Source organism: Dermacentor silvarum, chromosome 10, assembly GCF_013339745.2.
Source record: "Dermacentor silvarum isolate Dsil-2018 chromosome 10, BIME_Dsil_1.4, whole genome shotgun sequence".
Lineage (NCBI taxonomy): Eukaryota > Metazoa > Arthropoda > Arachnida > Ixodida > Ixodidae > Dermacentor > Dermacentor silvarum.
Genome location: NC_051163.1, coordinates 55654809 through 55673982, shown reverse-complemented (window position 1 = coordinate 55673982; position 19174 = coordinate 55654809). Strand labels below are relative to the sequence as shown.

At 45.3% G+C, this 19174-nt stretch overlaps 1 long non-coding RNA gene across 1 annotated transcript; it reads left to right on the top strand.

The window, feature by feature from the left end:
• The first annotated feature begins 1603 nt into the window (after positions 1–1603).
• LOC125940492 (uncharacterized) lies at positions 1604–10656 on the top strand. Its single transcript, XR_007463688.1, has 3 exons — positions 1604–1704; positions 5044–5157; positions 10642–10656. It is a non-coding gene; the product is annotated as an uncharacterized LOC125940492 (long non-coding RNA).
• Positions 10657–19174: the final 8518 nt, after the last annotated feature.

The window sequence follows — 19174 nt, the reverse complement described above, 5'->3', positions numbered from 1 at the left end:
ATAAATGTGGTGAGCCACTTACCGTGCTTCACATCCTGCTGCAATGCACTGAATTGAACGCTAATCGGAAAAAGCATTTTCCATTACCACACCGGCAGCAAATTCCACTTCATCCTCTAATGATCTTAGGTATAGAACCTCTGTTTAAATATCAATCATTGTTGGAATTCTTAAAAGATGTACACAGTTTTCATGTTATAGCCCCAGGCAATCCGTAGCACGGCCTCTTAACAGAGGTTTCTGCTGCGGTAGCTGCGTTAAAGAAAGCACCTGCCTCACAGCCTTTGGGCTCAAAGGCCTTAAGGAGGCATACGTGCTATTTTCATTCTCTTGCATTTTAGCCTCATGATCACTTGTCATTCGTACTGTACCCATAGACCACCCCACATATCACTATCATATTTTTATACTATATATCGTTTTACGCTACTACGATAGCGATTGATTTTAGGCCACTTTACAGCCATGTTACATCCTATCATCGCAACTAATCAATCAGCGCTTAACACAACATTATCAGTCATGGCGCTCTTTGGCCATACCTGGCCCTTGCGCCACAAAAAACCACATATCATCATCATCATCATCATCGAGTACATTCGAGAGATGAGAGTGATCGATTGCTGCGAATAATCGCCGTTGTGCGGCAAGCATGTGCGGTGTGGTTCCCTTGCTGCTATATTAGCAAACAACGTTCTTTGGCAATACAGTGTTTTAGCTGAGCGCTTGCTGTCCGCTCCGCTCAGACCGGCATATGCTAGCAAATGCCACACAACCGCTTAGCGGGAATGCTATCGCGCTTGCGCACAACGCTCATACCGGCAGCGGAACGAAGACTGCTCCCTCGCTCTGTTACAAAGCTCTTCGTCGAGTTGCAGTCTAGGTGATAGCGCGTCGCTCGCGTCTCGGCAAGATGCGCTTATCAAATGCGAAATCTACGCAGTTCCCTGCAGTATCTCAGAGCGTGAAATCTGAGCGGAGTGGCGCGTAAGCGATGATCTGCTAAAGCTGTCTAATGAAGTGAAATGTAAAGCAATTAAGCTTACGTGCACGTGTTACCGCGCCAAGTAGTTCGGCAGTGTATGAGAACGCCTGTGGCTTCTTTGGAAATGTTGTGATTTTATTTTGAAGTACTGCATACTAAAGTACTGCATCCCACTCCTACAGTACTGCAGTACTGAAGTACTGTAGGAGTGGGATGCAAGTACAGGCACACAGTAATAAAAAAATAGCAAGTAGTACAGAATCAGTGACTGAATACTGAACTTACAGATGCTGAAAAACGGAGCTTCCTTTGAGATGGTTTCGCATGAGCGCAGAAGCAGAAGAAAAGACAAACGTAGAACAGCAAGCCGAATTCAACACTCACTCGTGTGGAACGTCTCATTTTGCTGCTGTAAATAATGTGTGTACGTTTCCTGTTCCTCAGCTTAAGCTAACGCGTGCGGAAATCTCGAAATATTTTCGGAGGCGCACTTGTGCGCGCTTTACCTCCATAGCTGTCCTTTCGATGCCTCAGAAAGTTGTCCGCGAGTGTAGCTTGGATGTTTGGATGTCGCCCAACGCATTCGTTTCTTAAAACGTTGTTTCTTGTGTTTCGCAGGTCAAAAGATGCTTCGGGAATGAAGTGGGCTCTGCCAGCCGCCGGGTTGGCCCTCGTCGCCGTCATAGTCATCATCGGCGTTTTGATGTTAACGACGCAAGGTTCGTTTACTGACCAGAGGCAACAGCCCACGTGGTTTCAGAGCCACTACAGACGCTTGTTATGACAAATAAGAAAAGACGTTAAAGAGCTTTGATAACCGCGAGGGATATTTTTGTCGCAATCAGGCTTAGCTTTCGCTCAACCGTCGGTTGATTCTCCCTCGTCTCGCTATGTTCTAGCGTATCGAACAGCCCACATGGTAGGGCAACTGTCTAGGAAGGCCTAGGTTGCCAGATTAGATAAACCGATTAGGAAACATCTGACAGCGTCAGGATGTGTCCTTCTCGTGTTCACTTGTAACGTATGCGTGTGTGTGCGTATGGGTGCGGGCGTGTGAATGGGCAAACGTGTGTTTGTACAGGTGTACGTGTCTGTGTGTGCGTGAACATGCTTGAGAGGGAGAGAAAGAGAGGATTTTCAAACAATTTCTCCCCGAAAATGAGAAAAGCTGCTCAGCAGAAACTTTTCAGGAGCAGATCTATTGCAGATATTGGTGGTCATCGAACATCTCCTTGGTTAATTGTGAACGACGTCAGTATTTAACACATTTGCTGTAATTGCATAGCGAGTGACTCGGCGTCTGAGGGGTCATGTGTGGGAATTTAAAACAAGCTCTGCAGACATAGGAATAAGGGCACGACACTTAAACTTGGCTGAGGGCATGTACGTTCCGTTTCGAGCTTTGAAAAGTATCGCGCTCTCCTCTAAATACGTTAAAATTAGTAGTATACAAGCGGTCAGGCGTATGCCCGCAATGATCTCGGCCCAAGCGTGCTGCACGGTGATATCACGTGATATCAGCGACTCGCAACTGCTCGGATCATGGCTGACCTCGGGTGACGCGACTCAGGGGTCCATAATGTCGCGCGGAGGCAAGGCTCAAGCTCGCTCTAAAGGCCAGTTGCAAATAAAATCTAAAAAAATTTTGCCTCTAGTCTGCGATAATAATAATAATAATAATAATAATAATAATAATAATAATAATAATAATAATAATAATAATAATAATAATAATAATAATAATAATAATAATAATAGTGTGGATATAAAGCAGCGTTCGAGCAATATTTTACGTTTGAAATACGGCTGGATGCCTCAAAAGAAGATCTGAAAAATAGACGTTTATGATGCCGAAAGTGAAAAATATAGGACTCCATTATCATTCGCTGGAAGTGACGCATCACCAACAACATTGGGCATCTTCGGTTATTCTGTCCCGGACTGTCCGCAACTCGTCTGCTGCTTTCGGTCTGACTAGACCTGACAGAAGGGCACGTCACAGTCACGTGATCCAGCTGTCTCGGTGAGTGTCCGAGGGAGGTTGAGCGCGAAAGCGCCGTGACCGGAATTCACTCTCCCGGCTTCCGCCGTCTGCTCGTAGCTGACCCGACTACCCAGCGAACTCATTAGCGTGGCCTCCGAGATCGGGCAGCCTTGGGGGCCACGTCGCCGGCACAACCCTAAAGCTTGCACAGCGGAACCGCAACCTGAGCGCCTAGAACGTGTTCTCAAAGCGCCGTTTACATCGTTCTCTCGCGATGCATGCCATTTAAACGCTGTAATTAAGCTACCTCATTTCTAAGCGGAATTCCCACACGAAAGGAAGCAAAGCCGCGTTCGTTCCACCTGCCGTGGTTGCTCAGTGGCTATGGTGTTGGGCTGCTGAGCACGAGGTCGCGGGATCGAATCCCGGCCACGGCGGCCGCATTTCGATGGGGGCGAAATGCGAAGAACACCCGTGTACTTAGATTTATGCACGTTAAAGAACCCCAGGTGGTCCAAATTTCCGGAGCCCCCCACTACGGCGTGCCTCATAATCATATCGTGGTTTTGACACGTAAAACCCCATAATTTAATTCAATTTTATTTTCGTTCGTTCCACGTCGCTGTTCGCGCAGAGAGCGCCCGCCGATATCCTTAAAGCTCGTGAGATCGTGTACGAAACGCCCGACGGATGTCTAGGACAGAGTGAGTGTACACCATCTGCTAGTCCAGCACATCAAAAAGCAAACGCTAGAACTGGGCAACACAACGAGATAATCGGCTAAGCTTCAATCGTTAAGAACACTGGGGCTTTATTTGTACGTCCCTTCACTTGGTCTACTCCATCGCTTCACGTCTTCTTTTATTGCGATAGCAATTATATGGACACTTCAACCGGATTTCTGCCGTCGCTGTCGCCGTGAGGTTCCCTATAGATAAAATCTGCGCCGCGCGCCGTATGCCCGAGCGGAAGCGTGCGGGGACGCGCGCTATCACGGAGAGCGAACGCACTCAATCTCCCACGCGCAAGCAAGGAAGCGGGAAGCCAGCGCCGGAGGGAGAGGGGGGGGGGGGGGGGCGCACTTCCACTCTGCCAACAACCGCGCTCGTCGCTCGCTCGCACCGTCTCTTATCTCCACACGGCTCTGACCTTTATGCGCCGTGCATTCGTCGCTCAGTTTCCGTTGAAGCGATAGACCGCACGTACCTTCGCCGCTGCGGCGAATGCTTGCTGCCAGCGTTTTGACAGTCGTTGTCTGCAGTCATTCAGTGTGATATATTCGTGTTTGTTTGTACGCGCTCGCACCACGCTTGTTCATTCAGTTAATAATAGTCGGGTCACATTTTACAACGCACGCTACACATGCAATGCTGCCCGGATCGGCAGTGCAGCGCTACAGGTGTGTCCCTTCGCACGCGCTGCCCACGGGAAGCGCTTCTCATCAACACCACCGTTATCTGACGAAACGCGCCTATACCTCGGCGCACTGGTCAAATCTCTGGGGCGAGGTGTCTGTCTTCATACGTCACTTACGCCGCTAGCTGTCAGGTGCACTGCTTACTTAATCAGCTCATGTTTACTACAAGTTCGATAAAGAGGTTGACAATTACCAGCGCTGCACCTTACTTCGCCGATATGACATTGCTGTGTTGCTATCGCATTTGGAACCATTGCTTCAAGCCCTTAGGTAACAAACTGTGACATTTTTTTTGTACCATGGTTTGGCGACGCCGACACCGCATTTTCTCGTAATGGGGCATATTATGCTTTTTCACTTCCCTCAGCCGTCCCCCACTACTCGCTCATGTCTGAACAGTGACGCGCCAGAAGAAGAAAAGTTTGCCACGGTATATATGACTCGCTGATAACAAGTTTAGCCAAAGTGAAATTCATTGAAGTTGGCCTTTAACCACTACTTTTAGGAGGTCGCACAAATTAGCAAAGCTTCTCGTTTTTTTTTTTAATAGAATTGCAGTACGTTTATGAGAACCTGCTCCGGTTCTCCTTGCGGTCTCGCGTCGCTTTCTGGTGGGTGCCAACTATGCCTGTTTCATTTCTTTATCTTTGTTCCCAGGCGGTCCGACTGAAGCCGGGAAGCTGGTGAGCAGGCCGGCAGCCGGAGGCGGCGGAGGTGACAAGCCCACGCCCGGGCCTACCGTGGAGGTTGCAGGTCCGGTGCCCTCTGGAGGTGAGAAGCCGCAACAAAATAGAGAAGCAGTGAAAGCGGTGTAGAAGTCTAGACACTGTATGTATTCTAATACAGGTCGGCCAGGTTTCGATGCCACACGAAAAAAAAAATCAGTTCTGATTTAGCGCTAAAGGCGAGAGAAATGCGTTAGCATTACGTCGTCGTACCTCTTTGAGGTCCCGGATGCAAGGCTTAAACCGCGCTTACCACACTCCAAAGTGTTGTGCGGGAGCCCACTACACACGCATCCTGCCTCTTCCAGGCGCGAAGTGCAACTGATGGCGGTCCGGAGCAGACCCTGTTCGTTGCAATATATATATATATATATATATATATATATATATATATATATATACTCTTTTAACTCTCCCATTCTATCTGTGCCTCTACCACGTGATAGGGTTTCCACACTTGCTACTTTTTTTTCCACTTTGTTAGTTAAATGCTAACGCATCAAAATACATCCGACTGCAAAGACTAACATGCTACACCGGCGCATTCGGAATGCTCCAATTGCGATATTGGTCGGAATTTCTTCCCCATGCAGCCGCGGTTAAGTTCCCTACTTGACTAAACGGATTAGACATGTCGAATACATGTCTAGCCCGTTTCTCAATAGGAGAATCGGATGTCGAAGACATGTCTACTTCGCTTATTCAAATATGCAGCAACCGAGGGCGCTATATACTCTGGGCACTGTCAAATTCCCCAATGTTGATATTTCTGAGCCAATAGGAGAGGCCGTACCACAGCTGTGGGCCAGTCGGAACTGACAGGATGGCAGATTCAACAAGAAGGCGCACTTTGAGAAGGTTCAGAACGGCACTGCAAGTGTTTTAGGACCTGTCTGTTACATCAAACACAAAAAGAGAAAACGAGAGTTGCGTAAGCTGGGGTGTTTCTAGAGCTAAAGCCGCACCTCGCGGCACTTTCCTTTGACCAGGCTTGATACTGGGTGGTAGATCTTGCCATCCTGTCACTCATTTTTCTATCCGCCGATGCTGCGTAGCGGGAACGCGCCGCCATTTTCTTCATTTTATTGCGATGGCAATTGTATGTACACTCCAAGCGCATTTTATTGTGATAGCAATTATATGGACACTTCAACGGGATTTCTGCCGTCGGCGTCGCCGTCGCCGTCGCCGTCAGGTTCCGTATAGATTCCAAGGGCGATAAAATCGTCGCCGCGCGCCGTACGAGTAAAAGCGCGCCGGGGACGCGCGCTATCACGGAGAGCCAACGCACGGCGGAAAGCAAACGCGATTGCCACCCAAAAGGCCGTGGAGGTATGGGGGGGAGGAAGGCGGGGCGACGCTGTGCTACGGCACCAAATGCTTATCTTGCAACCCAGCGCAAGGAGAAGTGGCAACGCAATCTCCCACGCGAAAGCAAAAAAAAAAAAAAAAAAAAAGAAAGCGGGGAGGCAGCGCGGGAGGGACGGGGGGAGCAGCTTCTACTCTGCCAACAAATACGCTTGCACTGGCTGTGGTAGCCGTCGCCCGCACCGTCTCTTTATCTCCACCACGGCTCTGACCTTTATGCGCTGTCCATTCGCCGCTCAGTTTCCGTTGAAACGATAGACCGCACGATTCTTCGCCCGCTGCAGCGGCCGCGCCAGTGTTTTGACAGTCGTTGTCTGCGGTCATTCAGTGTGATCTATTCATGTTTGCTTGTGCGCAATGACACCACGCTTGTCAATTCAGTTAGAAAGCGAATATGTCCAAGTTTATGCTGCCGATAAAACTACTCTACTATCCCTACTCCGAATAGCTCTCTACCAATTTGCTATCGCAATTGATGCTTCGCCTTTCGGGTGAAACTGCGACATTTTTTGTCGTCGCCGTCGTCACCGTGAGGTTCCGTATAAAGTCCAACGGCGACAAAATCGCCGCCGCGCGCCGTGCGCTGTGTGTGCGAGTGAACGCGTGCGAGGGCTAGCCAGCAACCGCAGCTTAATCTCGCGCACGGTAGAGAGGAAGGCGGCCGGAAGCGCCAGGTCTTCGTTCGCGCGCGAGGCACATGGAGGAGGCGACGAAGACGGGGGGGCGGGGGGGGGGGGGCGTGCATTCTGCTCCCACGGCTGCTACTCACAGAGCTGCCGCGCGAGAGCCGTATCTTGAAGCGACCTGCGATGTGGACGAAGTGTGCGCCCGCGGGTTCCTCATCTTCAAAGCGATATGCGGTGAGGACAAGGTGCATGCGCCGAGTGCCGGTAGCTTCGTATGCGCCGTGCTTTCTGAAGTTTAGTTCACGTTGAAGCCAGAGACAGCGCGAAAGTCAATTTGCTCGCTGCCGCTGGCGCGCTTTCTCACTCGAGCGTTTTGACGAGTTTCCGCGGTCATCGAGCGAGATGTGCTCATGTTTACCTGTGCGCGCGTGACACCGTGCTTCTTTATTTAGTTAGTAAGCGAATATTTACAACTTTATACGGCCGATAAAACTACTATCCTTACTTCGTATAGCTGTCTACTAATTTGCTATGCCAATCGATGCTTCGCCTTTCCGGCGAAACTGCCACTCTTTTTGTTCGCTTGCACAGAGGTAGGGCAAAACACGAGAGGGAAGCACAAAGGACAGGCGATGCCTAACAATTGACAAGTTTTGTTGAGAAGAACGATAACTAAACACAGGAAGCTATACTGTGCGCCCATACACCCAAACCAAACCATTTGCAAGCTTGACTCGGCCTAGTCAAGTTGTTTGCAACAGCTTTTAGCCGATGGTTACCACCATGTATGCCACGGCGGCCACATTTCGGTGAGGGCGAAATGCAGAAAACACCCGTGTACTTAGATTTAGGTGCACGTTAAAGAACCCCAGGTGGTCCAAATTAATCCGGAGTCCCCCACTAGGGCGTGCCTCCTAATCAGATTGTGGTTTTGGACGCGTAAAACCCCATAATTTAATTTTAACCCCCATGAATATGTAACCCGCCAGGAGTTGCTCAGTGGTTATGGTGTCGGGCTGCTGAGCACGAGGTTGCGGGACCGAATCCCGGCCACGGCGGCCGCATTTGATGGGGGAGAAATGCAGAAAACACCTGTGTGCTTAGATTTAGGTGCACCTTGAAAAACCCCAGTTGGTCCAAATTAATCCGAAGTCCACCACTACGGCTTGCCTCATAATCAGATAGTGGTTATGGCACGTAAAACCCCATAATTTAATTTAATGTATGTAAATCAGTCACACACTTGTCCCGGTTCATCTGACTGAATTCTATACCATGACTGGGTGAAATTCCGGGTGGTTCTCTTGTGCTGAAGAGGTACCAGTTTCAAACTGCGAATTAGGATGTCGCGGCCGCAAACTAAGCAACATCCGTACCCCTTATGCGCTGACGTCATCAACATCTCCACATTGTAACAAAGTCAGCATAGTGAAAAACTCCGCGCCTTATCTAGATCCGCTTATCCTTTGCGATGTGGTGGAAGTTGTTAATAGGACTGCAGAATGGCATTACGCGACGTCATCTGAATACTCCCAATAAGGGTTGGCAGTCACGCAGATTTTAAAGGCTTGTGTTCTAGAATGCGCTCGGAAGCTTCGCAAGAGGTCCCAGTGACAGCGGTGCCGCCCAGGGACAAAACAGATTCGATAGTGCATTCCAGTGACATTGTACTATATCTTGATCCTGTTATATGAAGCAATCGTGAGTAAAGCAAACAGGCAGTCAATGAAAAATTTATGCAGGATGCAGCTTATACAGCAACAGGACGATGTTGGCTGCAGACGTCGCTCTCTAAGCTTCTTTTACAGACGATGTATTTTTAGTGAGTTTAGATGTATGTGTGCCTAGCTTCTCTTGTGGGCCAATCTCGAAGATACTGCAGTCTGAAAATGCTGGCCAATCTTGAGGGCATCGCAGTTTAAGACCGTTCCCGTGGATTTGTGCAGTCTAAGAAGTATGGGCGGATCCCGAAAGTAGTGCAGTCTAGAAATGTGGAGCTATCCTGACGATAGTGTAGTCTAAAAACATAAGTGGTCCAACGTTCTTCCTGCTTCTCTCACGGGAGTGGTGGCGCGATAGAATGCCGTGAGCAATGACTCCGTCCTATTGTTGCCTCCAACTCGCTCAGGAAAGCCATTGTCATCGATTGACGTCAACTAGATGCTTGATCATCTTCACGCATCTCTTTTCAGTCTGATACTTTGTGTCACTATAACATAAGAACACGACCTGTTTGGCTATCAGCGTAAAGGTTACTTATGCGAGTGCACCAAGCACATCATGACTACGCTGGCGTAAAGGTTCCTTTCATTAGGCAAGTATGTAATAGACGATGTATCGAAATATGCCTATAAATCAGTTCCTATATAGTACCACGTAAGGTTTGTCCGCAATCTCTATCTAATGAAACTGCAAGGCACTTAGGAATATCCATATTTGCTCAGAAAAATATTGCGAAGTAACTTCCGTCATTGGGAAATGCGCTTGCGCTGTGTGGAAAAATGTCTGTATTTACGAGAATTTGAGAGAGACAGAAGAAAGGGATAAGGCAGGGAGGTTAACCAAATGGAAAGATCCGGTTTGCTACCCTACGCTGGGGAGAGAGGGGAGGGGGGGTAAAGTGTCAGGAAAGCAGAGATAGAGAAAGAAAGGAGCACAGATACACAATCACAATCGGTCACAGGTGGCACAGCACAGTAGCACTTGCAGCACTATAAACATCTGTCCGGGCTACAGCCGCTTGTCCAAATCTGTTGCCCTTAAAAACTGCAACAGTGCCCTCGTGGCCCTCCGCTGCGATGGCTTGTGATGTCGGCATTCTAAAATAAGTTCCTCTGTTAGAGGTCTTTGGTCAAAACGCGCTATCGCGATTGTGAGCGATACAGAGAAGGTGCTGAAGAGTCTCCTCGCTACCACAGTCATCACACGAGGCGTCGTCGGCCCATCCGATTCGGAATTCGGACTTAGTAAAGGCCATCCTAGCCATGTTCGAAAAAAAGTAGGGTAGCTTCTCGACGGCAGAGTCCAGCTGGGATGCAAAGGCGTAGAGAGGAGTCTAAGTTGTGCAGCCGGTTGCTTTGAAAACTTCCTGCGTTCCACAGGGAGAACGTGATATCACGGGTGAGCATTCGAATTTGAAATACCTGTATGGGCATGCAGGGTGACCATGACGCATCCATTGTTTTAAGAGCCAAGTATTTAGATAAATATGTTGAACAGTCTTAATATTGGAATTTTTATCTTCAAAATAATTACGTAACAAAAGAAGAAATGGCCAAGATAGTTGGCTACCCCAGAGCTTTCTTGTTGCAGTAGTAAAAAATATGGGGCACTCTCGCAGTAAGAGATCTGTACACGCCCTTCGCACCACGGCACATTCTGTTTGTAGGCATCATTTTGCGAAATAATTTAGCTTGGATGAATGAAAAAGCACAATGTTTAGCAAGAAACAAAAAAAAACAGTTTAGTTCGTGGTACTTTTGACGGATAGTGACAGCTCATGAGAATAAACTGTGTGTATTGCTACGCTATTTCAGTGACCTCGGATGATGAAGTGATGACGATGGGTAAGCCAGGCATTTGACATCTTCTGTGTCACACTGATGAATTCAGACAGAGGAGGACCTGGGGGGAAGGGGGGGCTCCACTGCCCTGCCTCCCTCCCTCATTGCCTACCTCATTGGTTTTCTACTTATTTTGACAACGGCCTTCTCTTAGATTCTCTGCCGGCGTGTTATTCCAGGATGTTTCACAAACAATAAGAAACAAGTTTTTAATACCGAGACAGAAAGAGCTTGAGACAGATGAACACGTCACTTACAGAAACTGTGCTGTGCTGCAGACGTAAATAAATTGGTTATGCTGTAAATGAACTACTGCTTATTTCTCTGTTCCAAAACGACAACTTCTGCAATCAGATTGCAGAAACGATCTTTCGTACAATTGCATTCTCAAATCCTAGTGCACCCTGTATATCATGTTACAACGTCCATGTACGGTGTATCATTTCTGTTACATCTTAGATTGTAGATGCTAACTTACCTAATACTATCAAATTGAAAATGCACTCGTTACGTCGAGATATAGTTATTATGTCAACTGGCAACAAGTTACGCAAAGTTTTATTTTACCATTGATTCGAAATACTTATTGCGAGCGACTCGTTCAGTTTCCTGCAGAGAAAATTCGGATTACGATACCACTCGAAAGGAGATGACAAGCAATCTTTTGTTCTTCATTAAAGCAATATACCTTATCCAAATTCGCTGGTAATTCCATATTTTGTTATTTAATTGCACATTCCTATGTCATGTTACTGACCAATTGATGTTCTTGAAAATTGTGTTTGATAACCTTCTCTTATATTACACTAAAATGACTTGTGGTATTGGTATTCTACTGTGCGAATGTCTTGTTCAAGTAAGTTGTACAGTATCTATACTGTGTGTTTCTAAAAAGGCATTAAGTAATATTTCAAGATAGCTGTGTTGAAGCAAACGGGTGGCTCCTTCGAAGACAAGCAGTGAACGGTGGGGACTATGAGGTGGCGGGTGATGCGAGGTAATTTTAAGTAGTCCCTAATTAACAATACATCAATAACCATACCTAATTTTTAATTTCAGTGGGATGTTCTCAATTGGGAAATTGAAGCGAGCTCTCTCTCTACAAGCCATGTAACTTTTGGATCTGAAAAAATCCGGTTACCCGCAGTAACTGTGACACAATGAAACCCGGCTATGAGATCGCACGATACCGGAACTCGGTCCTGTCCGGTCATTCATGTCAATGTCATTCATGCAGTAGCACTCATCTCACAAATGCATGTCATTCTTGTCATGTCATGTATGCCACTTCATGCCAATATATACATGCCATGTCATTAATGCCATGTCATGCATGCATGTCATACATATCATGATATAGCAACTCGGAGAAAGCTGTATGAGAAACCCGTATGGGTTTCCTTTAAAGCTTCATGCTTACATTCGGGTGGATGACACTTTTTTTTCCTTTCATGACAATTCCTCCACCTTGCGGTGGAGGAAGATCGATATATATATAGATAGATAGATAGATAGATAGATAGATAGATAGATAGATAGATAGATAGATTTGAAGTACCTAGAATAGGCGAAGAATGCTTCGCAATTAAAAGGAGCCGCGATGTCCTCTTTCCTACAAGTTAAATGCATTGACTCCAATGTTTCTGATAGGAGCGCTCTGTTCAAACGCAACGTTCGACACAAAACAGTTGCGCGCGCTTCATTCAACCGTATAGTCCGGGTCAATAAATGTGCTTTGTCAACTGAAATAAAGTCGTAGAGAAGTGATCTCATTAACGTGTTTTGACCACTTTATTACAGCTCCAACTTCGAAAATAATGCAAGGTATGGTGATGGCCGCACCTGAACCTACGGGCGCACTTAAGTAAGATGGCGGAGGCTAGATCGTAATAGCGTGTGTTTACCGCTCTCTTCTAGCTTCAACGACCAAAATACCGAAAGGTAGGACAACGACTATTTTTAAAGCTGCGGACACACTTGCCCGGCCTCCTACTAAGCTCCTCATGTTTCTTCTATGCTTCAGCATACTACTAGAAAAAGCTTTCGAAAATGGTTTTATTTTCTGGTCCCGAAACTTTCTGGTCCCGAAACACCACCCAACGCGGTCGGCAATAGTATCTACAACAGCTTTATAAAAGGCATCACAAGAATCGGCACTTTCAATGCACTACCACAAAATGCACAACTATTTAGATGGAAAATCTAGAAGCTAGCTTAACGCCAATATTTTAGTTCACCTAGGGAACGTTGCTTCGTTGGCCGCATCGCGAAGAGTTTTCACCATCTCTGATGAATGCGTCTTTCGAAACCAGAAGGATTAGACACAGTGGGCGTATATGTTTGATCATTATGAATAGTAATTAAATAGGAATTCTAGAATTTGGTTAGTTTCAAGCAGCTTTCGAGTTCAAGACCTTTGCCGTTTGGGATAACGAACTAACGCGCCACACACAGCGGTATAGCTAGGTCGCCATGGCATCCCGTTGCCCAGCCCGAGGTCTTCGGCATGACCGTGGCCGCGGCGGCCACATTCCGATGGGGGCGGAATGCAAGAACACTCGTGTGGCGTGTACTGAGTGCCCGTTAAAGCACCCCAGGTGGTCCAATAAATTCCTGAATAGTCCCCCATTACGACTTGCCTCATAATCAGATAGTGGTATTGGCAGGTGAAACCACGGACATATACTTTTTTTTGATTAAAGGCTTTTTTATCGCTGACAATACACAATCGGAAACACACTGAGCTTGGGTGATTACGCGTGTCGGTTAGCCTTTTTCTGACCGACGGCTCTAGCCCGCTAAACGACGCTACGCTGGCGCCTACTTTGGGCCGTAACGTGAAGCTCTCCCGTAAAATGTTCGGAACCGCAGGCTACAAACATAGGGGTAGCCAAAACACGCACATGCATGGGCACACACGCACACACATAGCTTGCATATTTTCGGTGCCCAAATAAAAATGCGTATCCTCATGAGACCCCTTGTACATTATATTGCACATGAACTCTTTTTAAAGCTAACTCGGAAGTGATAGGTGAAATATTCTCTCCGGATAAGAAGTTAGATGCATATGGAAGTGGAAGCGGTGTATAAGCATTACGGCGGTCAGCTGCCCAAACAATTGATTTTAATTTGATCTGAATTGTTGTGTCGTCACAGCCGACAAATAGCATCGGGATAATACGAAAATTTAGATTGCAACATTAACATGCAAAGAGAGAACACGACGTTACGTCTTCAGCTCCGCGTTTAGGTATATGGGTTTTTAGAACTATAAAAATGAGCCGACATTTACTTTGTTACAGCGCATAGAGATGCTGGTTTTAGTATCTAACGTACCTTAACTAAAACAAGAAAAAAAAAGGTTGCCTAGCTTCGTAACACCCTGGGGTTGGTACTAAGAACCAACATGAAAAGCGATTGTGTACACTAGCTGTCTTCGGGCATGAGAATGATATAATGGAATGTTTTATAAACGTGTAAGTGGCGGACTTCACGTACTGATATCGAAAGGTGAACCTATTAGGTTTCGAAAGAAGCACAAACAATTATTGGTGTGTTTACTCTCAGAGAAATATTTTCTACCTATCTCAGTGAACTTGCTTGGTCAGGAACAGCTTCTAAAAAGCGCCTTTAAGATCTTTAAGGTCAAGGATTTCATCGCGTCTTCAACGGCATTTGGGAGATTTCTCACATACTGGTGGACGATCGGATTGTCTTTCAGAACAACCCACTAATAAAATTCTTCAAGTGGCAATTTTGATGTCACCTAATTGTTGTACCCTACTCCCATCCTGCTTGCAGTGTCGAAGCAAATACCAATTTGTAAACTTCAGAAAGCTCCGGTCATTGGCGGCTGAGCACAGAAGTGCGAAGTTCCGCACTTTGTGCAGCTTGGTTAGAAGATTGCATGACAGAAGCCGAAATGTAGCCAAGTGCAGCAATTAGGGGCAATCCAAAGTAGCGATTTTTTATTCAGTCGGCAGTGAGCTTTTCGAATATGTCTAGAATCTCCAACCGGTCCTTAAAAAGGCTCTTGACGAAAGTGGAAAAATAATAGGATATTGTGGAAGTAGAAAACCCAACAAAATATACAGCAACAACACTACTACGACTCTTGAATTTCCGGTATCTGCTCGAAGGTTCTTTGAACATTACGAGAGCAAATGACGATTATATCTCCACTTTATACAGTCCACCAAGCCTTAAAAAACGGTCTCGTAGGAGTGATGGATACCAAGGCAAATGCGTCCGTGTATATTGAGCGAGCGCTCTTAGTAGAACTGTGTGGAGGTAGTCAAAAGCCTGATTAATACCAAAATAGGGGTAAACCTATTCTAGAGTGATCTTGTTTGTCTCTGTAGTAGACGAAGGTGGTAGCTCGATAACACTTTCGGTAAGCGCTTTATCAACTTTCCTTTGACCGGCCTGACGAGCACTGTTGAAGACACGACATCAATGTGTTGTGTTAAGGTTGGTTTCACTGCAAATATATGTATGTAATCGGGTAACGAGCGTCCGCAGTATTACATAATGTAATCATTCGCGAGTAATGTAGCAGGTCAAAGTTACGCTGCGTACCGTATTAGGAAATCTATTATTTCGCGTAAACTGACATTACAAACGGTTTGGTATGACGGATATCTAGTGAAATACTAGTAAATAATACAGCGTTACCTAGTCAAGAAAAAAAAAACCTTTGCACAGTGATTACAGGCGCAAGAGACTGCGCGCTTACGTTTTCTCCAGCGTACTTCCGTGGTCAATGTTTTAATAAGGCGAAAGCCTTATATTTCTTATGGCGATGTCTGTGTTTCAAGGCCGTTTCAAAACCGCGTCGTCGACACAAAATGGTCTTCTTAGGATAAGAGGCAATATTGTGCACAAAACCGCGATTAAGGGTGGAAAATTGATTAGGCAAGTGAACTGAAGTGATAATGGGTCTACAGAGAGGTGGATGAGGTGAATTAAGAGTGAATTGATGGTGAATTCAAGGGGTTTAGTTGGGTGATAGGAGTCAAACGAAATGTAATGTTGCGATAGAGTGAGCTAAGATAATGAAGAGTAAATGAGAATGAAGTAAGAATGAATGAGGGTGAATCAAGAGTGATGAAAATTAGGAAATTTGGTTTAATAGAGCAAACCAAGTTTGATGGAAGTGAAAATCGAGATGATAGAGTGAATGAAGGTCAACCAAGCAGGTGAATCAAGAGTGAATCAAGGGGTTATGGAGTGGGGAAGTGACTTGGAAAAAATATATGCGAGATTTGATGGTCCAAGTGCGAGTGACTAGCAAAAAAAGTGCAGAGTCATGGTCGACTTTGGTGAATCACAGGACGGGTGACTTGCAAAAAAAACATGATGACTTGCGAAAATGACAGTAAGTTGTCAGTTTCAAAGTGATGATGACTTAGCAAAAAAAAGTGGTCATCGTGTCATTGAGTTAGCGGCACTCGGGCTTTCGCTTTCAAGTTGCCTTAGTTGTAGCTAAGGGACCCCTAGTAATTTTTGTGTCCATAGATGCAGCAACGGTAAGCTATATCCACTCCATTTATTTTTCAAAACGAAGAAAATTTTCTAGAAGTGCGTTGTCGATTATTTTTCAGCCAACAGAAAGACTATGGCCACGATGACGACGTGTAAGTTACGTGACCAACTCTGTGCATATTCCGGACTTCATTTCGCAATCGCGCAATCGCCGCTTCGAAGAGTCGAACAGTGGGGCAGTCAGCTAGTGTGCCTGAAATGAAGATACAGATAACATGAAAAAAAACGTGTTTCTAATATTTTGTTACGCTTTGACTCGCCAAAAATATTACGTCGCTTCGCGACACCCATCACCCACGAATTTCTTGGCCACGGTATCTTTAATATTAAAGCTTTATTACAACCGCATCCTGTGTATAGAGTAATAAACTTTTGATCTCTTTTGTTCTATGATGCCCTGGTGCCATTTAACCATTAGATTTCTTTTTATCTTACTATAATACTGCATCTTACTCATAACGATCATCACTATTATGCTCATGAGAACTCGTTATCTCATTATCAAATCGCTATATTTAAGAGGCTATTATTAGGGCTGGCTGGGCACAGGCAAACAGCTCTAACGAATGGAGAATTCCTGTGAATTAGCCAGACATATTCCCACGGATGATGTTTATGACGCCCTCAGTCCGGGCTTTGACGTACGAAAATGTAGTGTGTATCGCCAGCACGAAAGCAGGCAATTCGCCAAGGGATGGGCACAATTAGGTGCCGTTTCTTTTCAAGTGCTTCAGGTTTTCTTTTTTTTTCGCTGCATTCGTCTATAATAATTAAGTCGGGTTGTTCCCGTTACCATGTAATTCCGACGTATGATTTGTGCTGTGTTTCTTGATATCTCAAAAGTAGAGCACTCAAGACCTAACGCATAGCCTAAAGTACCGTTTTGGACATGCTGGAGAGAGTTCTTGGCTGTGGAAAGCTTGCCAAACTAATTACAAGTTATTTACTTATCAGGTTTTAACTGAAACCTATTTTGGGTGGACGGACGGATAGATAGATAGATAGATATATAGTAAGCTAGGTACAATAAATGAAAAAATTAGACATCCACCTCATCTCGTTTTTCCATTTAAAAACTTCTTTTCGCCTAGTGGATTTCCGCTGAACTATTACGTTAATCATAGATAGATTGACTCAAAACGCCTGAAGTAGGCAAATAAGGCTGATCGCATTAAATATGCTATTGCGTCATGGTACAATTTTTCTTCCAGCTCAAGCGAGCACGACAATGAAAGGTAAGTTGAACAAAAGGCTACTCACATTCGTTTGCTTTATGGATAACAAACCTATTATGTGATCGCTCCAAAGGAGAAGAACGCAAACTAAACGATAACGATGGTACAGTGGACGTTAGAGCGCCCTCTCTTCGCGACGAATTACTAGTGACAGCGGACGTCATTAAGCTTGCGACAATCTCGGATTAACTCAACTTTTAAACAAACCCTGCTAACGAAATTTCAAATTTTTGCATTCTGGCAGGTGTTGAACCGGCGAAATCTAAACATATGTCCATCCATGCTCCAGCCATGTCCATATATGAGTCTTCAGATTAGCATCAGCAGCATGGCTTTCGAGGCATTCTTTCTCGAACTTAGGCAGAAAATGAAATAGTGCCTTTCTTAGAATTCTTTTTTTCATTGCGGGAGGGACGCATTCTAGGAACACACCAATCCATATTTACAAAACACTTGCGCAAGAACGCGGAAACTGATTATCATGATTCGAAATGCGTGTAATACATGCCTTGAGCCCTCACTGGCTTCAGTTTCGCAATTATAAAATGTGCTATAAAATATTGGTTTCTCGGAACGTAACAATGAATTAATATTGATTATCACAGCTTGTACTAATGCCCACCGTTGCGCTGCTAGTAATGCATCGCAAGAAAATACCTGTCTTCTCTGCGTTGTCCACGAATTTCAGCTCGGACAGTTTGAGGCACTTTGTATATGTAGGCATTACAGAGCATCACCAACACTTCAGGCGACTATCACAAAAATGCTGTGCCATCAAGAGAACTTACACGAGTATTTTGCGGTTATTGGTTAGCGCAGGTCTTGATATAGTACAAAGGTGTATGAGTATAAAGTTGGGAACCTCGTCCGCTGTATTCTCCTCGTTATCAGCGTGACTAGATGAAGCATATCGGACTGAAATTGACAGGTTATTGAAGTCGTTTGGTGTCTTAGGGAAAAACATGCCGTGTCAATAGATAATTCACCGCAACAAAAGTGGAAAGTACATGAAAATGCTTATGGGCATTAACTTCTTCGCAACACATAAACAAAACAAAAACAAAAAATCCGCAAGGGTTTATATTTATAGATCAGGGTTTCGAAGTTGCTCGTAAGATGCCCGCTTAAAGAAACCAAATATGTATCCTTTGATCAACAGATCTCTCTATCTCCCCAACAAGTCCTTTTCAAGCGAGTTTCAGTACGATTCTTCTCTGAGAATAAATCTCCCAATATAATGATGAATTGCACGCATAAGTAATATGTAAGCAGAAGTTTACAGAATCCATTTAGCAGTTTATGCTGTAGTTGTTTAGACCAATGTTTTTTTATTGTAATATGTGTTATCAGTGACCATTTTTCAGTCGCTACAGAAGTGATGGCGGAGTTGATGACGAGTATGTGAGGTGGGGACGTCCGTACTCCTTGAGGGTCTCTTTATCACAAGTTTTCTGTTCCCATGTAGACCGGCCAGAATCAAAGTAGCATGATCGGCAAACGCGTAGCGGGCATATGACGCACTCAAATTAAACATAAACTGGTGAAGTTTGCTTTAAGTGAATGGGACAATTAACACTTTCAATGGATGACTTGATCGTACTCACATGCGCATCAGGCATCTCACGCGTAGAATCTGCTACTTCATTTTTAACCATTTATTGCGATAGCAATTATATGGACACTCCAAACAGATTTCTGCCGTTGGCGTCGTCGTCGCCGTCGCC